The sequence below is a fragment of the Parus major genome, chromosome 26, assembly GCF_001522545.3.
Source record: "Parus major isolate Abel chromosome 26, Parus_major1.1, whole genome shotgun sequence".
Classification (NCBI taxonomy): Eukaryota; Metazoa; Chordata; class Aves; order Passeriformes; family Paridae; genus Parus; species Parus major.
The window spans coordinates 2,240,697-2,259,487 of NC_031795.1; the positions used below are offsets into that span (position 1 = coordinate 2,240,697).

At 48.9% G+C, this 18,791-nt stretch overlaps 1 long non-coding RNA gene across 2 annotated transcripts in view; it reads right to left on the reverse strand.

Moving 5' to 3' along the window:
- Positions 1–18,791, reverse strand: part of LOC107214937 — a 20,951-nt gene continuing 2,160 nt past the window's right edge. For both annotated transcript variants that reach the window (XR_001525058.3, XR_004500283.1), the window contains exons 2-3: positions 6,506–6,754; positions 1–2,011 (exon numbers count right to left, since the gene is read on the reverse strand). This is a non-coding gene — a long non-coding RNA (uncharacterized LOC107214937). The remainder of the gene's footprint in view (positions 2,012–6,505; positions 6,755–18,791) is intronic.

An 18,791-nucleotide genomic window follows, 5' to 3' on the forward strand; every position in this document is an offset into this window, starting at 1 on the left:
TTTTAAAAAAGTCAAACCAAGTTTATTTTCACAAGGGAGTATCTCCAGTAATACTTTATTCACAGCTTCCAGGTCACACAGTTCCACTGTTTGAGCTTCTCAGTATCAATGCCACGGAGGGGCACTGAACAGATTCCATTTGGGACACGTGGGATTAGCTCTTTTCCAGGGGACACCTCTCCAGATGAAGTGTATATACCGCCCTGTTCCCATGCTTGTGGTGCTATTTTGGTACCTTCCAAGCAATCTGTGGGCAGGCGCCCTGCCCCTGAGCAAGCAGCTGGAGGATAATAATGCAGCTCAGAGGACCAAGCTGTAGTTTTGCACAGCAAGTCGCCAGGACTGCTGAAAAGCCAGATTTATGGAGAGAGGGCTGCATTCCTTCGCTGCTTGGAACTGCAGCATCCCCACCCACCAGCTGTGTCCCAGCCTCGCTGCAGCTACGCCCTGTCCCAGCAGAGGGGACTGAAAGGAGCTGCTTCATTCTGGGGACTCCCACGGACCCAGCAGCCAGGTCTGGCTCTCCCTGTGCCTCTGCTCAGGGTGAAATTTGTGGGCTCCAATTTCTCCTTGCTCCCTCCCTCCCACTTCATCTGAGAAGGTGTCCTCTGCTTGCCCTCGCTCCCCGGAGTCTCGGATCTCACGTCTCCCTGGCAGTAAGATGGTTGTGATAATGGCCTGAAATGTCCTTCCTGATGCAGCCCTGATCGTGTTACAGCTCCACTCGTGGTCTTGATCCTACTTACTCTGGAAAACGGCAGAGGGATAGTCCCACCTGCTCCTAAGAAAGAGAAGAATTAACAATTCCCTGTCCCTTGCCAAGGGCCAGAGCTCTGAAGCGTGACGACTTCTCACATGTCTGCTGTCAGGTGACAGTGCCTGGGAGAACCCAGAAGGATTAGAACCTGCTCCCTTTGGCTCTCCCCTACCTGTCTTCACTTTAGGACAAGATTTTAGTCTGAATCATTGGCTCATCCTATACAAAGAGCCAAGAGCCCTAAACTTCCCCTGACAGGGTTTGCATGTGAGCGAGTTGATAAGGGATTATCAGATCAGAAAGAACCACCCTCTAACTCTGCTCCATGGGACAGGCTGGGAACTTGTCCAAAACAAAATGCACTTCCTGAGCAGGGGCCAACCAGCCAGATCTGATCAGCTCCCAGGGCTCTGAGTCCACAGGCTAAACTTGCCCTTGAGTCTGGTTCTGAACCCCAACTTCAGAAATGGGCACAGTAAAATTCAATCACAAGCTCAGATCTGTCCCATTTATACCAAATTATCTAGTCCCCTCCAGACCTGAGGTCAGACCAGAAAAATCAACACACTTAAACACTTTACAACTTGAGCCCATCTCCTGCAAAAAAAGAACAGAATCGAACACTGGGAGCTGCTGTGCAAACTCATTTCCCTGGTTCTCTCACACCTTAAACAGAGGTGGGTTCCCTGGAAGCAGGTGGCTCCATGCTCCAGTGCCTGAGGCATGAAGCAATTCCTGGAAGAATGTAATTTTGGACGCTGTAAGAGAAACACCCACTGAGTTGTTTAACAATGCCACGCTGCGTTTCTGGATCCTCAACAAAAGAAGCGATGCCTCGGGAGCTCCTCCCCACCGGTGGTTTTGCTGCTCTTTAAGGAAGGCAATAGACTGTATAGTTATCACCTGAAATGGGATCAAATCCCTCCCACCAAACTATACAACCTACTACCTCACCTCCACAGAGCAGAACAGATGGATCACAGGCACGGATTTGCTTTAGTTGCACCACCTGCCCCCACACCTGGTGCAGAAGTGGATGAGCAGACCTGAAGACCTGACTGTCTCCTTAGGAAAGACAGTAGATTGTATAGTTAGCTCAGAGGGAGGACCAGACTCCACAACTATTCAATCTACTACCTCAGCCTCAAGGACAGCTTGGGACTGTGGCAGCCTGAGATGATCTTTATCCAAGCATTGAGATATTCCTATCCAGGCACTGGGATGAGTCTTATCCAGACACCGGCTCTGCAGGTCCTGCAAAGAGACATGAAAAATCAGAATTCTTGATGGCAGGGGAAAGGAGTCATATCCAACCTTGTCCTGGAGCTCTTTCTCCTTCTTCAAACCTTCTTCAGCCCACTCAGACTATACCTTGTGCTTGGCAGTCCCACTGGCTGCAAACTTCATGCACCCAAGGGTGCACAAAAGCAGCAGCCCTGCCCTTGGAACCCGGGACTACACATGGAGATAGCAGAGCTCTCAGGAAGCTGCAGCAGCGCCAAGCACACCCAGCCAGGCTGACCTCACCTCCTGAACACACAGCGTATCTAGAACAAACCTGCCAGACCAGATAAGAGAATCCATCAATTTAGCTGCTGTGCACTCCAGGGAATTGAGCAGATTAGAAATAACTAAGTACAAGGAAGCTTTTAGGCTGCAAATGTAATGGTATCGAGTACATCAAGGCAGATCTTATTTCCTAAACAAATGAGTGCAACATGCAGCCGTGCTGTCCCTGTAATGCTCCAGCCCAGCCAAGCAGTATTAGCATGGATCTGAGACAGACTGGCTTCCCCCCAGGCCCTTGGCTCACCTTCTGAGGCTTCTTCACTCTCTGTACACCCAAATACAGAGGCAAGGTATTAATCTGGTAGTTTGAAAGAAACGTGTGAGGCTCTTTTGCAAGGAGAAAGAATTCCCTTTGGAGATTAAAGCAGCCCTAACGACGAGGGAGCCAAGCCAAGCAGGCTGCATGTGCAGTGCAACACAGACCCAAAGGGTAACTTCCCATGGGAGCTCAGCAGGAGATGTCCCCAGCCTCCACAAGCATCAGCTGAGAGCTCTGGTGGGAGAGGAGGGGGCTCAGGCAGAAGTCTCCAAAGGGATAAAAGCTGCCTAATGCTTTGTGCTTCCACAGCTACCAGGCAACAGCCTAAATATTCCCAGAGCTTTGGTGAACTACTGTAGCTGGAATCCTTGTGAGAGTTTAGAATGCATTCTGCAGCAAGGTTTGGGAAGTGCCCTCTTCCAGAGCTCTCCACAGGCTCTCCTCACTGGCATTCAACACAGTCCAGGTAATTTTCTTAATTTCCTTTGACAAACTGGTCCTTCACAGGGAATGACCCACTGTGCTGGACCATCTGGCCCAGGCCTCTCCTGGTGTACCAGGGTATGAACAACGTCAAAACCCCGATGTGGCGGAACTGGCTCCTACAGGACTGAAGTGCCCAGCCCATCCCTGGTGCCAAGTGCATCCCAAAACAACCTCCTGATGGCAGATGCTATTTCTCCTGTTTTTATCAGCATAGAAAGTGATGCACAGGAGTTGCACATCCCTCCTCAGCACATGCAACACCAGGCAGAGCTTTGAGGAGGTGACAGCCAGGCTTATGAGTCCATCAGGTCTGTCACTGCTCAGCTCCTTGAGGACAGAAGGGTTAGTCTGAATTAAAATGTTTCAGCTTCCCAAAAATTAAGCTGCTGCCACAAGCATCAAGCAGAAGGGTGGCAAGAAAGCCAAGAGATGCTGCACTGGTCAGAGACTGGGAGGATGGGTGGTCTAAGTGATTCCTGGGTGAAGCATAGAGGCAGAGGATGCTCGTCTTCTCCAAAGAGATTTTCAGCAAGTGACCTGGAGGAACAATTTTTCCTGGTTCCCAATCTGCTGGTTTATATTACATGTTATGTTATGTTATGTTATGTTATATATTATATTATATTATATTATATTATATTATATTATATTATATTATATTATATTATATTATATTATATTATATTATATTATATTATATTATATTANTATTATATTATATTATATTATATTATATTATATTATATTATATTATATTATATTATATTATATTATATTATATTATATTATATTATACTATAGTAGACATATCAGGCAGGCATTTCAAAGGCCACTCTAGGCAACACTGCAGACAATAGGCATTTGGGCCAATCTCAAACTGCTGGTGGGAAACTACATTAAATAACACTGAGTTCATATAGATGTAATTATACATGGAGAGAGAGAGGAAAAAAATCCCTTCTGACTTCTGTAAGTAAACCTGAAAACAGAAGACTTAATTATAATAATTGTCTTAATGAGTATAGGTTTTGGGAATACCCAGCTGCTGACTCTGGAATCCTGATTTTAGCAGGATTTGTGAAGAAAGGAGTCAACCAGGAGGATTTATGGATCAAAAGGGGGGATTTTTTATGCCCAATAAGGATGACAAAGAGCATCCTACTCCTAGTATCACTGTCACACTTGTTTGTCCTACATAAATTGCAATGACAGGAATTCCCTCTCCTCATGGCCTGAGGTCTAAACCATCAAGACAAAAGCTGCTAAAGGAAGGAGATGTGCCCAAATTTGCCTGGATGTGATGTAGCTATGCAAAATTCTGAATAAAACAGGGTCTGTAGGAGTCAGAGACCCACACCCAAAGCCTCTCACTGCCTTCTGAGATTAAACCCAGTTTTGAAAGATTTTTGGATACTTGATTGCCAACAACCTCTTCAAAGAATGCAACTTTCTGTGCAGGCCTTAAGGCAGTGGCCTTGTAATTTTCACTTTCTAGATTCATATGGATCCCTCAAAATTGATTAAATCTGATTTCTGTGAAAACACTTGATGGGTCTCTGCAAGCCACTGCAGGAAGGCTCCTGTGCACAGTGTGTCACTACATGGTCCCACTGCCTACAGTGCTTGGAGGGGTAAGGAAAATTGGCAGGTAAAGGGTAAAAATGGCATTTCCAGTCCAGTCCAGCTTTCAGATTTGTTTTTGGGATCAAGAAGTGCCCTAAACTGCTCCCCATTTATCAGGGCTCAGGGTGGCTTGTGATGACCCCAGCAGAAAACCCGAGATGATGCCCCCCAAATTCTGAAACATCTTTGCACCAGAGATTCCTGAGCACAGCCAAGTGTCTGCATTTAAAAGGAGCCGACCTCGGAGAGGAGCTGGAAAGGAGCTCCGAAGCCTTGAGGAGCTGATCTGGTTTATTAAGGAGCGCTGAATGAAATGGAGGAGGGGGGGAGGAGGAAACCATGAAACAACAATGTCTCTGCTTTAAAAGCTGACACCACTTTCAGCCTTTGTGAAGCCGCGGTCCCGAAACGTGCCAGGGACAGGGAGGAATTCTCAGTGGGAAATCAGGACCCTGAGTCTCCAAGAGGATTTTCTGGCTCCTGGAGCTGGGGCAGAACCGGCCCCGGCTCCCTGGAACGGCGGCGTTGGCACAAAATGGCCGAGTGTGGCCATTTTGTTCCCTTGGCTTCATGTCCTCCCAACCTGGCTGGGACGGAAAAATAAAAACCGAACTGACAAAAAAAATATTAAAAATCAAACCCAAAATAAGCCAAAAAGAAGCATGGAAGGTTTTCAGTAACTCGCCAACATTGTGGGGACCCACGGCGCCAACTGGAGCTGCCGATCCAGCCGGCAGCGAGAAACCCGCTCAAATGAAAAGCAGAAAACAAACCAAAAACCCATCCTGGACACACCCTGTGCCACGGAAAAGCAATAGAAAATGACATTTGCCAAACTAGCCATGAAGACAAGTTGTTTATAACCTCTCCCAGGCCAGGCAAACCTCTCAGCAAAGGAAGGCCAACCATCTTCGCAAACACCCCATCCTAAAGTCAGTATTTAACATCACACTTTGAAACAGTTAATCAAAGGCACGGTGAATAGGGAAAGAGAAATGGAAGTAAAAATATTTACAGTTTAATCCTGCAACAGCCCCTGTCTCTAGTAATGCTTTTACTCCACACACTTTTAATGACACAGGGAATATTTCACATCAACTTTGCCATTGCATTTATTATTAAACAATTAGCAGGTGTCTTTATAAACAGCTGCTCATCACTTAGGGGTTGTTTTGAGTCCTATCAGATGTTTCTAAACATCTGGATTATTACTAATGAATCTGATATTGTTATCTATAATGCAGTCAACTGTAACCTGCTTGTTATATGACTTATCTTTTATTAACCATTCCTAAACACATTATTGAAGGTGGCCATAATGGTAATGTTTTTTCTAAACCTTTTTATATTTTCCTTGTAAATTTGTACCCTCGCCTGAAGAAAAAAAAAAAAAAACCCAGAATTTTTGTCATAAGATAGGCACTACTGATATTTCACAGAGTAATTTCACTAAATACTAAAAGTAAGAGGAAAAATATATCTTTCAGGCTTATTTTTACCTCTTTTGCATTTGATTCTATAGGTTAACTCAAAAGTCTAAAGGAAGAACTTTTTTTTTCCTGTAATACTCTATAGAACTGTTCTATTAATACTGTTAATTCTCCATGTTCAGTTCATAAGCTGCTCATGAAAGGTGTGCAGGTAATGTCCACCTCTAACGTAGATTTGGACCAAAACATTAAATTTGCAGCATGAAGCACCCGCCCAGCACCCGCCTGTGCAGCCCCAGCTCCGGGACCACCGTGGCCCTGCCATTCTCTCTATTGTCTGTTTGCAAACAAGCCAAGGGGATATGGAGGCAAATCAAATACCTTTCTGTGCAAGGAAAGCCATTTCACCTCTTTCTGCTCTCCTTCCCAGCTCCGCTCTGGAAGTCTCTGCTCCTCTCCACATGTCTGGAAAGCCACTCAAGGAACGACAGGACAATCATTCCAACACCTTATCAGAGCCTGATCCCCCCGTGCCACAGGGCAGGGATCTGCTCCTCGGAGTGTCCATGAACAAAGCGACGTGGCTACTAACGCCAAGACATCCAGCTTACTGAAGGAAATGCAGAATCACTTAAAAAAAAAAAAAATAAAAAAAAAAATCACTTTTATTTGGCGCACGTTCTGGTGTTTTTGCCCTGCTTCTGTGCAAAATTTTACGGTAACGCCACCAAGTTGCTTTAAACTTTCAAGGCGTGTTCCTGTTGATGGTGTTTCTGTTGTGTATCACACCTTAACGTGTGCAGGATACACACAGAATGCAGTAAACAGCTTGAGAGCATGGTACAGCTTCAGCCTTGGGAGAAAAGCAAGGGCTTAAAAAGCCAAGAACAGCTATTGCTTTAAATATTTAAATTAAGATGTTTTTATTCCTGAGATGAAAACTTTCAAGGCAAGAAGGCAATAAACAAAAAAAATCCCTAAAAAAAATATCCTCCGGATTACATCAGCTAAATCCAGGCAGTGCCAGCTCGGTGGAAAGGTCAGATCCCGTATGCACCAAAAACAAGAGGACACACAACAGGTTAAAACGCTATGGTCCGGCAATGACCGGCTCTGGTCATACCAAGCCGATGTGTAAAACCATCCGCCCGTCCAAAAACAAATTAAGACAACAGTGCTCTCTGGTACTTTATAAATCCAGAAGAAAGGAGGGCTGTTTTATTGAATATAGCGAACAAACCTTTCCGTCCGGCTATTCCGTGCAGCCCCGCGGCTCTGCGTGCACCGAGTAGCCCTTACGCTGCTCATACAAAAGCTCAGTTTGGCAATTCCAGGCATTTTCAGTGCTCAACATACGCCAAAACTACCCACTCTCTGCCTCTGCCTTTGGTCTCGTTCCAAAATGTCCTTTTTTTTTTTTTTTCTCCTTTTTTTTTTCCCTTTCTCTCTCTTGCTACAGCCAGTGCCACGTAGAGACGGGAGAGTTGGGCTCGGACATGGCCGCAGCCTCCAAAAAAGAGCCAAGTCCAAGCGTCCCGGCTTCCCCCTTCCAGATGGGAAACAAAATGGCCATGGAGCAGCCATTTTGTTTGCTGCGGGATGGGAGGGAGAAGGGAAGGGAGGGGAGACGCAGGCCAGGCGGGAAGGATGAGGGGGGAGAGGGGAGGGCGTCAATTCGGCAGGAACCCAAAAAGCTCTGCAGCCGTGCCCGGGCGCGTCCTCCTTCCTCCTGCCGGCCCTGTCCAGTCCCACAGCAGGACTGAGCCGGAGGGATGGACACAGGGTTGGTTCTCCAGCCCTCCCAAGCTGGTTGAGCCCGAGTTGTCCGGCCTGACATGGGTTACACTTCCCTCCCTGGCCTGGCTGGCACCTCCATCCCGCCCACGGGGTCCAGCCCGGCTACTGCCGGGCTCTGCGACAGCTCCCGGAGGGAGCCGGGCAGGAGAGCGGAAACCAACCCAGTAACGTCAAACTCCTGAACTTCCCTGGGCAGGAAACGGTGTAAATAACACCCGCAGAGAGGGGGAGAGGAACCCGGCCCTGGGGACAGCGTGGCCTCTACAGCCCGGATCCCAACGGCACCCGTGGGAACAGCAGTCTGAGGCTTCCTTGCTCGATCCCGTCAGGACGAGTGTGCCTCGGAAACAGAGGATCTCTCCAGCAGGACTTTGTGCCCACAAAAAGCCTCATGAGCTCCACGACTTTCATCTTCCTGTCCTTCCATGGAGCAGCATCACAGCTGCCCATCCAAGCAACGCGCCCATGGCTTGAGGAACTGGAGGCGCCTCTCACTGGACCCTCTTCTCCCAAAAGCACAGGGCTGAAGTCATAGTTAGCATCCAACAAGACACACAGATGAATCCCACCCTCCAACACAGGTGTTATGCTCCTCCAAATCCTGATGAAAACCAATGCCAGGTTTTTAGAGCAAGGCAAACACCTCACGAACCTATCTGGGAGTACCCAGCATGAGAAGACCCTTAGGAAGACACAAATCAAACACCCTCTGGGCTTTCTGCTTCTGTAGATGGGACAAGCTGTGAAAATCAGGAATATTCCCAGGATTTAGGACTAGCAAGATCTCCCCATTAGAAGTCCTATCCCTTAAGGATGCAGCGAACTGTAAATGCCAAAACCCAGTACAGCTTTGAAGCTGTGCAGGAAAATCCTACCCAGGAAGAAGGTTGTCAATAGGATGAGGCACTTTGTGCCATATTCATACAGGATAAATTTAAGCACAGAAGACTGGACCTGCTCAGCTCTCTGGAGTCCGTGGGGAGGGTAATTTCTCTGCAAAGTAATTCAGAGCAGAAGCATAATGGCAACATTTAGAATTATCCTATGTAAAAGGTTAAATCTTTAGATATTTTTAAAAACCATTATTCCTCACTGCAATTTCTGACAAAGTAATCTAAGATCTCCAGGTGAAAATTGTTATGGATTTATTAGTAATTTGTTGTTATTGTTTAGGCTTATTAAAATGTCCCTAAAAATAAGCATCATCTGTAATAAACTCCACTGAGAACCTGATCAGGATATCCTGATTTTTGGTGTGGGTTAGATGTGGAGCCATGTGACCCCACAAGTAGGTCTGTGCAATTTGTATTAACCTCAATGTCTGGGAATTGTGAAGGCATTTAAGAGATCCAAGTCTGGTTTATTTTACTAGGCTTTGAGAAGACAAGGCTTGCTTGAAAATGCCTTTGCATGGACAGAATAGTGCATTTCTTGTGTAATACTATTCCACGAAAACCAGCAGGACAGGTTGGAGAATGATGACCAAAGGGTTCTAGATGTGTATAGAAACAGACCAAGAATAGCCACACACAGCATGTCAGGCTGAAGCTGAGAAATAAAAACCGATTTCAGCTGCTCTGGCACCAATACTCTCTTCTAGAAACCCCTGACAATCTGAGGAACTCTGTTTTTACCCTTATTCCCAGTGAAAAGGAACAGAGCTGAGACTGAGCATGAACAGGATGAGACACATTTACAAGACACACTTACAAGAAGGGGAGTTATGCCTTTCCCAATAACGGGGTCCCTACCTCAGCAGCACCTTCCTGGAGGTCCTGAGATGGAGAAATGGGAACATGCATGGGGGGCTGGGATTGCTCAATCTATCAACACCCAAAATTCCACGTAGACCTTCAGCACCAGTTGATTATTCAACAAACCTTAGTCAAATGAGGGTGCACGGGGGGAAAGCTGGGAATACAGAGAATAAGCAAACACGGACGTTTGGGAAGCTTATGGAAGGGAGAGTGTCTGATGCGTAAGCAAGGGAATGAGACCAGGAATGCACAGGTTTTGTGGACCTGAGAGGGAGCTGAGATGGTTTGTGTCAGGAGAGGGAGGTGTGAACATGATTAAAATGCTGGAGCTTCACAAAGGACAAGGGAGGAGTTGTTGAACAGGGATATTTTTGTAGCCTCCAATCTGGGCTGCTGTGGGCTCAGCAAATTGGTGGTGGATTAAGCTGTGGTCATGAAAGGAGTCCCTTCTACAGGACAGGCCACTTGCTTTGGTGCCTTCTATGACCTCACCAGGTCCCTTATTCCAGGCACTCCCTTGACATTCCAGTGCTGAGCAGGGCTGTGGCTGCCTGGGCTGGTTGGAAGCCAGCAGACTGATAAGGCACGTGGCCCCATAATTAAACCTCGTGAGTTCTCCTCCTCAGGGATGGATCCCTGCATGCAGGAGCTGGCTCTCATTCCTCTACACACATATCCATGATGCTGAGAATTGTCATTTTAGAGTAGGTAAAGCACAAAGCGCCTTCAGGTCAGAGCTGGGTGGAGAGAACAAGCCTCCCCTTTCTGTTTGCGATCAGGGCTCGTGAGAAATGGTCTGAGGTGCTGTCACGGGTCTTGCAAGCCAAAGAACCCAACCCTTGTGCTTCAGCTCAGGGTTTTTTCCAACCACGCTGCAAAGCTGTGGAAATCAGCTGCTCATCATCATGTGCTGGAGTCGAAGGATTTCCTCAGCATCAAAGTTTCCCCTCTGGCTGTTTGAATCTCTTCAGGTCTTATCCTTCTGGTCTGATCCCATCCCAGTAAGCCTGTACAAACACAGCCCCGCTGTCATTCCTCCTGTGCTCTCTCCTTCCCACACTGGCCATTTGCTCATGAAATTTAGAGTAGATGAAGATGTGAGTGAAAAGCCAACTTTCCTTGAAAATGAGAAATGGTTTTGGTTTCATTCCTTAGCTGGTGCATGTGGGTGAAGCAAATTGCCTCTTCTGAGTATCTGGATGGATTCAGCTCTTCTCAGGCTTGTCCAGCAGTACCTTCCCTCACTGGGCCTGAGCACTCTCTCAAGAGGTTTTAGAGCTCCTCCATTCCTGTCTCAGGAAAATTACGTGCATAAGGCAGCAGCAGCCACACAAAATCATTTGGGACAGAAAAAAACAGACTTAACAGCTGCATTGCTAAGCTCCTGCAGCCAGTCTTTGTAACTTTGCCTCTGTTTCCTCCTTTGGGAGACAGATATTCCCTACCTGGGATGCTGAGAAGGTTATTAGTTAATGTACTAATTAACCGAATGTGCTTTGAACAATGGAATTGCTTGAGGCAGTGGATCTCATGAAGGTCTAATTCTAACACTGGCTTTAACAAGATTGGGCTCCCAGTTCTTATCAGCTGGGACACCTTGCCCTCAGCCAGGGAGAGAAGAATTGAACTCCTATACATTATTCATACTGTTGGCACTTCCGAAGCACAAAGGCCGGAGTCCATCCAAGCTCTTTCCTGCTCCCACCACGGATGAAGATGGAGCTGCCACATCACAGACAGAGCTCTGGGGCTCCAGACCTACGAAACACAGGAAAACCCCAAGCCAGGGTTTTTGACAACATTGCTGACTTTTTTAGTATGTACCCAGCAGTCACATCCCACCCTGCTCTGGAGCTCTGCTCACATCCAGGACAGCTTCTTTCTCTTCCAGAAGCTGGATGGTGGCAGAGAACTCTCTGAAGTGAGAGATGGATGGCTTCTCTATCCATATCATTGGGACCAATCCCAGGATTTGGAGCTGCAGCTGCCAAAAATCCTTCAAGCCAAACCAGTTTAGACTTTGGCCAGTGCTGAGCTCATCCAAAAGCCATTTTGTGCAGCTTCAGGCACCTTGTGTGTCTGTTGAGGCAGCTGAACAGGGAAGTCAAAACCCATAGTGGAGGTTTAAACCTACTGAAAGGTTCCAATAGAGATATAACCGCTGGAGTTGAAGGTTGTTTACCTTGAATTCATGTTTGATATGCATACAATAATGCTGCTCAACCCTGCACTGCCTCAGGGTGTCAAAGTTACCCCTTAAGAGTGACACTGTCCCCAGGCCTGGGGGCGCTGGAGGAAAAGAAATCGTGACAGTTTAGGTTACTCAGGGAGCTGAGTTTGATACCCAAACGTGAAACTAAATTCTCCTTCCACATCAGCTTTGCAAGCTCTGAAACCCTGCAGGTTTAGCTGCTTCCTCCCCAGCTGGAACAGAAAAAGCTAGGCAATGTCACAGCTACTTCTGTGTCACATTTATACAATGCAAAGACCGAAATGTAAGAAGCTGAAAATCATAATTAGGCAGGCAAGAACCTACAGTCTGAAGAATTCATCCCTCTTTAGTCTAGTCTGAGGCATGTATTGTATGAGACTCTTAAGAGCTGAGTTTTCAGAGCTGCATTTTCAGAACTGAACTGCTTCTGAAAGCAGGGCCCCTAAAATAAGTAAGATTAGCAAATGTTCCCACCTCCAGCAGTTCTGACGATGACACCAACAGACAGATTTTCATCACCCTTTTGGCTGAGCCCTTCTGGAACTGTGGACATATTTTCTACAGGCAGAATCCTTTCTAAATCTCCCCCTTTGCAACACAGAAACTGTACAGATTCCTAATTGCAGCCAAGTTTGACCACAGATCCAGCTCTCGGCCCTCTTTGTGGATGCAAAAATGCTTTGGAGAAACAATATCAATATGGCTTTGCTAATTGATGGTCTTGAGCTGGCTTTGACCCATCAGTTGATTGACCAGCCTCAAGTGTCATTTCCTAAACCCATTTTTCTTCTGCTTGTTTATCTTCCCCAGCCTTGTTTGCACACAGCCACCACCCAAAAAAACTTCTGTCCAGGGAGTGGGATTTATCACTCCTATTTCAGTAGCAGCAGAGCACAGAACAATGTAGGGTCTATGCAAACAAGTACTGATGTTTTCTTTTGCTTTTCATTTATTCCTTATGTTACATTCCAAACCAAATAAAAATCAGAATATTTAGGACCCAAAGAGCAGCCCAGAGCAATATAACAGGGGCTGAGGATAGGTTGCATTTTGAAATGCAGCAACAAGTAGCCCTCCTTGAAAGCAAATGAAATGTTTAACCTGTGCTGCATTCCTGAGATTGTTCCTGGCTGTAATGACACCTTGGCACTCAGCAAATGGCAGGAGCTCAGGTGCCCAAATCCCTAAACACCACACACAGGAGAGGGCTGGGCTGTGGGCAGGGACCATCCTCATCTTTACATGGACAGCACTTGGTGTGACAGACGCCCCAGGACACTCCAGTGACCCCCAGTAAGAGCTATTTCAGTGGAGGTCGACACCAGCACACCAGGATTGGGAATTGTAGTTTTGTCCCAATTCTGTCACCAAGCTGGACCTTTCAGAAGACCCTAAAGCACCATGCAAGCTTGAGCCACTGCACTACAAAAATACACTGATCCACACAGCAGCTCCTCTCCTGATTTCATTTCAGCCTAGTGTGTTAGCTGACATTTGTAACCCACAGCAGGGCTGTTGTGGTTTTTTGCATAGTTGGACAAAATTGCGAAGGAAAAGAGGCTGAAATGAGGCCTCAGGACCCTGCACCAGCACCTTTCAACTTTACCAGTGTTCTTACAGAGCAGCATTGAGAGCCCAGTCCCTCCTCCGACCATGAGGGGACTGTGTGTCCTTCGCTCAGCATCCCATGGGATGAACAAGGCTTTGAAGCCAGCCAGCCAAACATAATCCACCTTTACCTGCTTGTGGTAAAGCTGAGCTGGGATGAGCAGGCAGAGCCGGGAAAGCTGAGCTTATCTGCATGTCACAGCGATCCCTTTGAACTGCTCCAAGCCCTTTGGAGAAGCTGCCCTCCCCCAGAGCAGAGGTTTTTCCTGGGTCCCACTCTTTGCTGGGATCGTGGCCATGGTGGCCGCAGCTCCCCCAGCACTGCCCCAGCCTGGGCTTGCAGGGAGCAGATATTGAGTGAGCCCTGTTCTCAGCCTGCCCAGAGCGGCTGTGGCAGCCAGGGATGAAAACAGTGCCCGAGAGGCATCTGCCTGCAATGGGGCGTGCGCGGCTGATGCGCAAGGATGAACAGATGGGTTGATTACACAGGGAGAAATGGACACTAATCGTATCCAGATTCACCAGCTGCAGGATTTCCTCCTGAGCCCTGAAGTACAGGAAGCCCATACCTGCTTCGTTATCCTGTCTCTGTTCATTAGCCCCTTCCCCCGCCCTGGGAACCGCATCTCTGCTAATCCCCTGGACAGAAGAGGGCCTGGACTGCGAAGCTGAGATCCAGATGGGAACTCCAACTGTGCTCAGGCACGGCTGGATCCAGCCCCAGGCCAGGGGCAGACCCTGGCTGCCAGCTCCAGATCAACTCTCTCTATGAGTTTGTTGCCAGGCTCTTATTTTTGCTGCTGCCTCTCTGAAGAGCCAGGAAGATTTCAGGATTAACAAGGTGAACAACAAAGACTGTTGGGTTTTGACACAACATTCACTCTGTGTCTCCTCATCTCTGCTGAGATGAAGCTGCTCCTAGGGTGGAGCCTGGTGTGTGTTCACAGAATGTGGCTGCTGGGGACAGGGACAGAAGGAGGTTTTGTGGATTGGAAACAGCAGAAGCAATTCCCCACCAAGCTGTAAGATGACTAGCCAGACTGAACTGGGAGGTGATGTTGGAAACCTCATCGGCCTTCTTATATCTGGGAGACTGAAACATGCCAAGTTTCATCACCTGCTTGGATTTTGTGCAGTGCCACCTTGGAAGAAGGAGCAAAGCTCTTCCAGATGCTTTTATCCATGTCCCTCTGCACTCATCCCAGCTCTCTTCAAAGGCAGTGAGGTGCTCCCAAGGCACGTCCCAAGGAGGGATGTTCCCAGGCATCCTCCCTGTGGGGTTGCTCAGCTCCAAGGGTCTTAGTCCAATTCTTCTCCCACAAACAGAAGCTCTGGGAGCAGATGTGCAGACACTGAAGCTGTTGATCACATTGGCATCAGCAGCTGTCCTGACTTTTGGGAGTCCTGTGAGGAGTTTCCTGCTCAGAAAACTTTATAACCCAAGTTGCTGCTACCAGTTGGGCTTTTGGGACCTTCTCTCCTCGCGTGCCCAGGGTGCCTCCACTGTCAGCCTGAGCTCACCTTTCTGTTGTCAAGATTGATGCAAGAAAATTAGGCTACTCCCATGTTTGTGCCTGTTCCCATCCTGCTGTCTGATCCCCTTCCAAATTCACTCTGACTCCACATGCCAGGATACCACATGCTGCCCCACAACCTCCATTCCCCTCATCAGAGCCCATGCCCAGTGCCAAGCAAACCAAGACTGAAGGACAGGAGAACCTGAACTCTTGCTGTTAACTCCCAGAAGCTCCCAGGCCTTGCAAAGCTGCTTCAGGTCTTCACACCCAGCAATAAAACATCAGCATGGACCCTCCTGAGAGTCCAAACCCAACCTGAAGATCGAGATAAAGGCGGCTGTGACTGCCCTGCAGAGCCCTCAAGCTGGGAGGAAGAGGAAGATGAAAGAATAAAGGAGGAGGAGGAAGAAGCACAATGTTTGTTGTGGTCCTGCAGATGAGGAGAAACCTCCTGCCCAGATGTGCAGGAGCCAGGAATGCAGGGCCACCTTGCTTGGGCTGGGCCTCCTGAGCCCAGCAGGATGGTGATGTGCCTGCAGCAAGCACAGAAAAGACCTGGGTGGGAATGAGCAGGAGAGGTTCAGGTGAAGCCACCTCCCCAGACCTCCCAGAACAAGGTGATATTTTTGCCATCACCTCAACAAACACAACCCCCACCCCTCGGACTCCACAGAGCTCGCCTCATGCCGAGTGTTGGTTGTGACCTTTGCTGGGCTACTTCTCTTACATTTCCTGTGGCCAGGACTATCTGGAGAGCAACCTTAGCATGCCAAACCCTGCATGCCTCATGGGCTTTCCAGCCGCAGAGCCAGACAGCACAGCTCAGTGCCCATGAGCAACCCTACAATAACAAACTGCTCACCCCCTAGCTGTGTCCTCCCAGACCTCACCTTTCACAGCAGCCAATTATCACCAAAGTTAAACAGTAGCTATGAGCAACTCCAACATAAAAAAACCACTACCAGAGGAAAAAGCTACATAGAAATTAGGGGCTTAGAGAGGTGACAGAGACAGAAAAACACTGCAGGGAGCAAAATAAATGGTATTGATTCTTCTGAGGCCCAGCTGTGGGGTGGTACAGAGGGTGAATCAGATCTGGCTGTGTCTGGACATCATGTTCCCCATGGTGCACCAGCCTGCCAGCATCAGCTCTTCCTTGGATGGGCTTCTACAGGGATCTCATGAAACTTGTACCCCCAAACCCTTTGGCACAATTAGTGGGAAGGCTGAGGGTGGAGCCCACAGAGGTCAAATTAGTCTCATTGCCTTTTACCCCTTCTTTCCCCACCAGAAGTGGTTCCTGGAGTGGTAAAGCTGCTTACATGGCTTGTCCAGCATGGGGGAAGCTTTCCCCCTCGGGTCTGGCCTGTGGAGACACAGCCCTCAGCATTTTCTGCAGCTGTAAATCATGCAGTTCTCACCAATACAAATTTTGCTCTGAGTTGTAGGGGGATTAAAAAAAAAAAAAAAAAAAAAAAAAAAAAAAAAAAAGTGAAAAAGAAAAAAGGAAATCACAATTCAAACTCTGCCTTGGCCAAACTTGGTCCTTTTAAGGAAAGGAAATTTCCCAGAGCCACCCTCGACAAACCTGGGGGCCTGATCCTGCTGTGAGGAATGTCTGTGCAAATCCAGAGTGGCTCTGCTGCCTGCTGGGGGTTACAGCAGCTGAACGAGGCTCCAGCCTCAGAGCAAAGCTCCTGGTCTCCTGCCAGGAGATGGAGCAGAGCTCACACCACAGCAGCCTGAGAGCAAACTGGGGATTCAGAGGCAATAAACAGCAGAAAGATCTGACTCCCCCTTTCAAGAATTCACCCTTTCTGCTGAGCCATGTTCTGGAAGCACAAGCCCTGTTTTGCTGTGAGCTGTGTGGAATAAAACAGCTGTGTCCCTTGGCTGGACGACTCTTCCAGGGCTGCCAGATGTTTTGCTTAGGACACGTCAGAAGAGCCTTGCTTGAGTTCAGACTTTTTTTCCTCTCAGGCTGTTTGCAAGAGCTTCAGTGGGTTTTTGGGGTTTTTTAGTATTTGCTCTCCACCAGATTTTCAACAGGAAAGCCATAGGGATTGGGAGCAAATTGGGAAAGGTCTGGTTTCACCCCAGCACCTCTTTGTATAAATAATCTGCAAGGGAAAAGCTGGAATGATGAGTGAAAACACTTGTGCTGCCTTTTCACTAGAATTAAGGGTTTGGATGCAGCCCGCTGTGTCCACACTCTCTGCAGAGGAGACCATCCTGGCACATTTTGGAGGTCAGACCCCACAAATGCCTGACTGCCCCCAGCTCTCACAACATGGGAATTTCAGCTGCCAAACCAGCCGGGGGGTGTTGTGGAAACAGCACAACAAGCAAGGTCCAGGACTGGACCCCAGCGTCCCAGCCACCAAACCAGGCTGCACGAGGCCAACATAGCTCCCTGCACGGTCAGGAAGATGTGAAATGCTCAGGACAAGATCTCTGGGAAGCTGTCACCATCCTGGTGGGTAAGGCAGTGCTGGGAATCAGCCCAGAGCAGGGCTGATACAGCCAGTGCAGGCTGGTGGGTCACAGAGGCAGAGAAGGGGCATTAGAGTGCTTTGTGGCCAGCTCGAAGGTTTTACTGTAGGGCCATGCGTTGCTCACTGAAAAGGGTTCGGTTTTTTTTTCTGAAAAAGAAGGAGGAGCAGGGAAGCTGGGCAGCGGGGCAGAGGAGGAAAATTTTGGTGAAGGAGGAGGGGTGGCTTTCATGGCTCCGAGCGCCTGCGGAGCTCGAGGCAGCCGGGAAGAAGGACCCTGCCCTGCAAACAATCTGCTTTTGTTGTGTCCCAAGCAGGCCTAAATTAAGTTTGACAGAAAGAGGGCAGATTCCCCCGCGCTGGGGCAAGCCCTGGGCTCGGGCAGGGCCGGGCCGCCCCGCGGAGCCTCGGCCGTGCCAAACCTCGCCCCGGTGCGAGGCGCGAACCTGCACGAGGCCATAGGAGCCGCACGGCCCGAACACCCCGAGCCTTCGTAGGGCTTCCTCCAGCAGCAGCCGGGAACACCCCGAGCCTTCGCGGGGCTTCATCCAGAAGCAGCCGGCCGGGCCCCGAAGCCGCCGTGGCTCCAGGAAAAGCCGCCTCCGGGAGTGCCCCGTCCCGCCCCGCTGCCGGGCATCTCGCAGCCCCGCGCCCGCCCGGGCACGCCGTGCCAGCCTGGGGAACCAGCCTGGGGAACCAGCCAGCTTCTAAACAGTTAATGCTGACAAAACCGGGCGGCTTGAGTTCCCTCCTTCCCGGACCGCTCCTGATGGAACTCACCCCCTTCAAATGAAACGAAATAAAATTGTCCTCCTGCTCTGACCTCGCCCTGCTGTCCTCTCGCCCTCCCTGTCGGTGCATCCGCTCTTGCCGTGCCCCCACCCTGCGCTGGCGCGGCCGGGAGTGCCCGTGCCCAGCGTCTCCCACCACGTTTGCTCCGGCTGCCATGTTGAATTGCAAATCCGACATGATTCGACACATTTTCCCCCGTCGATGGTGCCCGGTGGGGAACTACAGAGGCACCCGGGCGACAACGCCCAGCCCCGCGTGGCTCTCGGGGACGTCCCGGGTGGTGGGGCGAGGGCAGCGAGAGAAATCACCCTCCAGTTCTGCTCCAAATGCTGCACGTAGGGACCTGCCTATCTGCTATACATCCCTCTCTAGAAGACCGATTAAAGTCGGGTGTTTTAGCACCAAGGGCCGGAGGACTCGGCGGGAAAGGATTTCGGGGAGAAGGCAGGTTACAGCAACAACAAAGCAACGGAGCAACTGGAGGAACAAAAC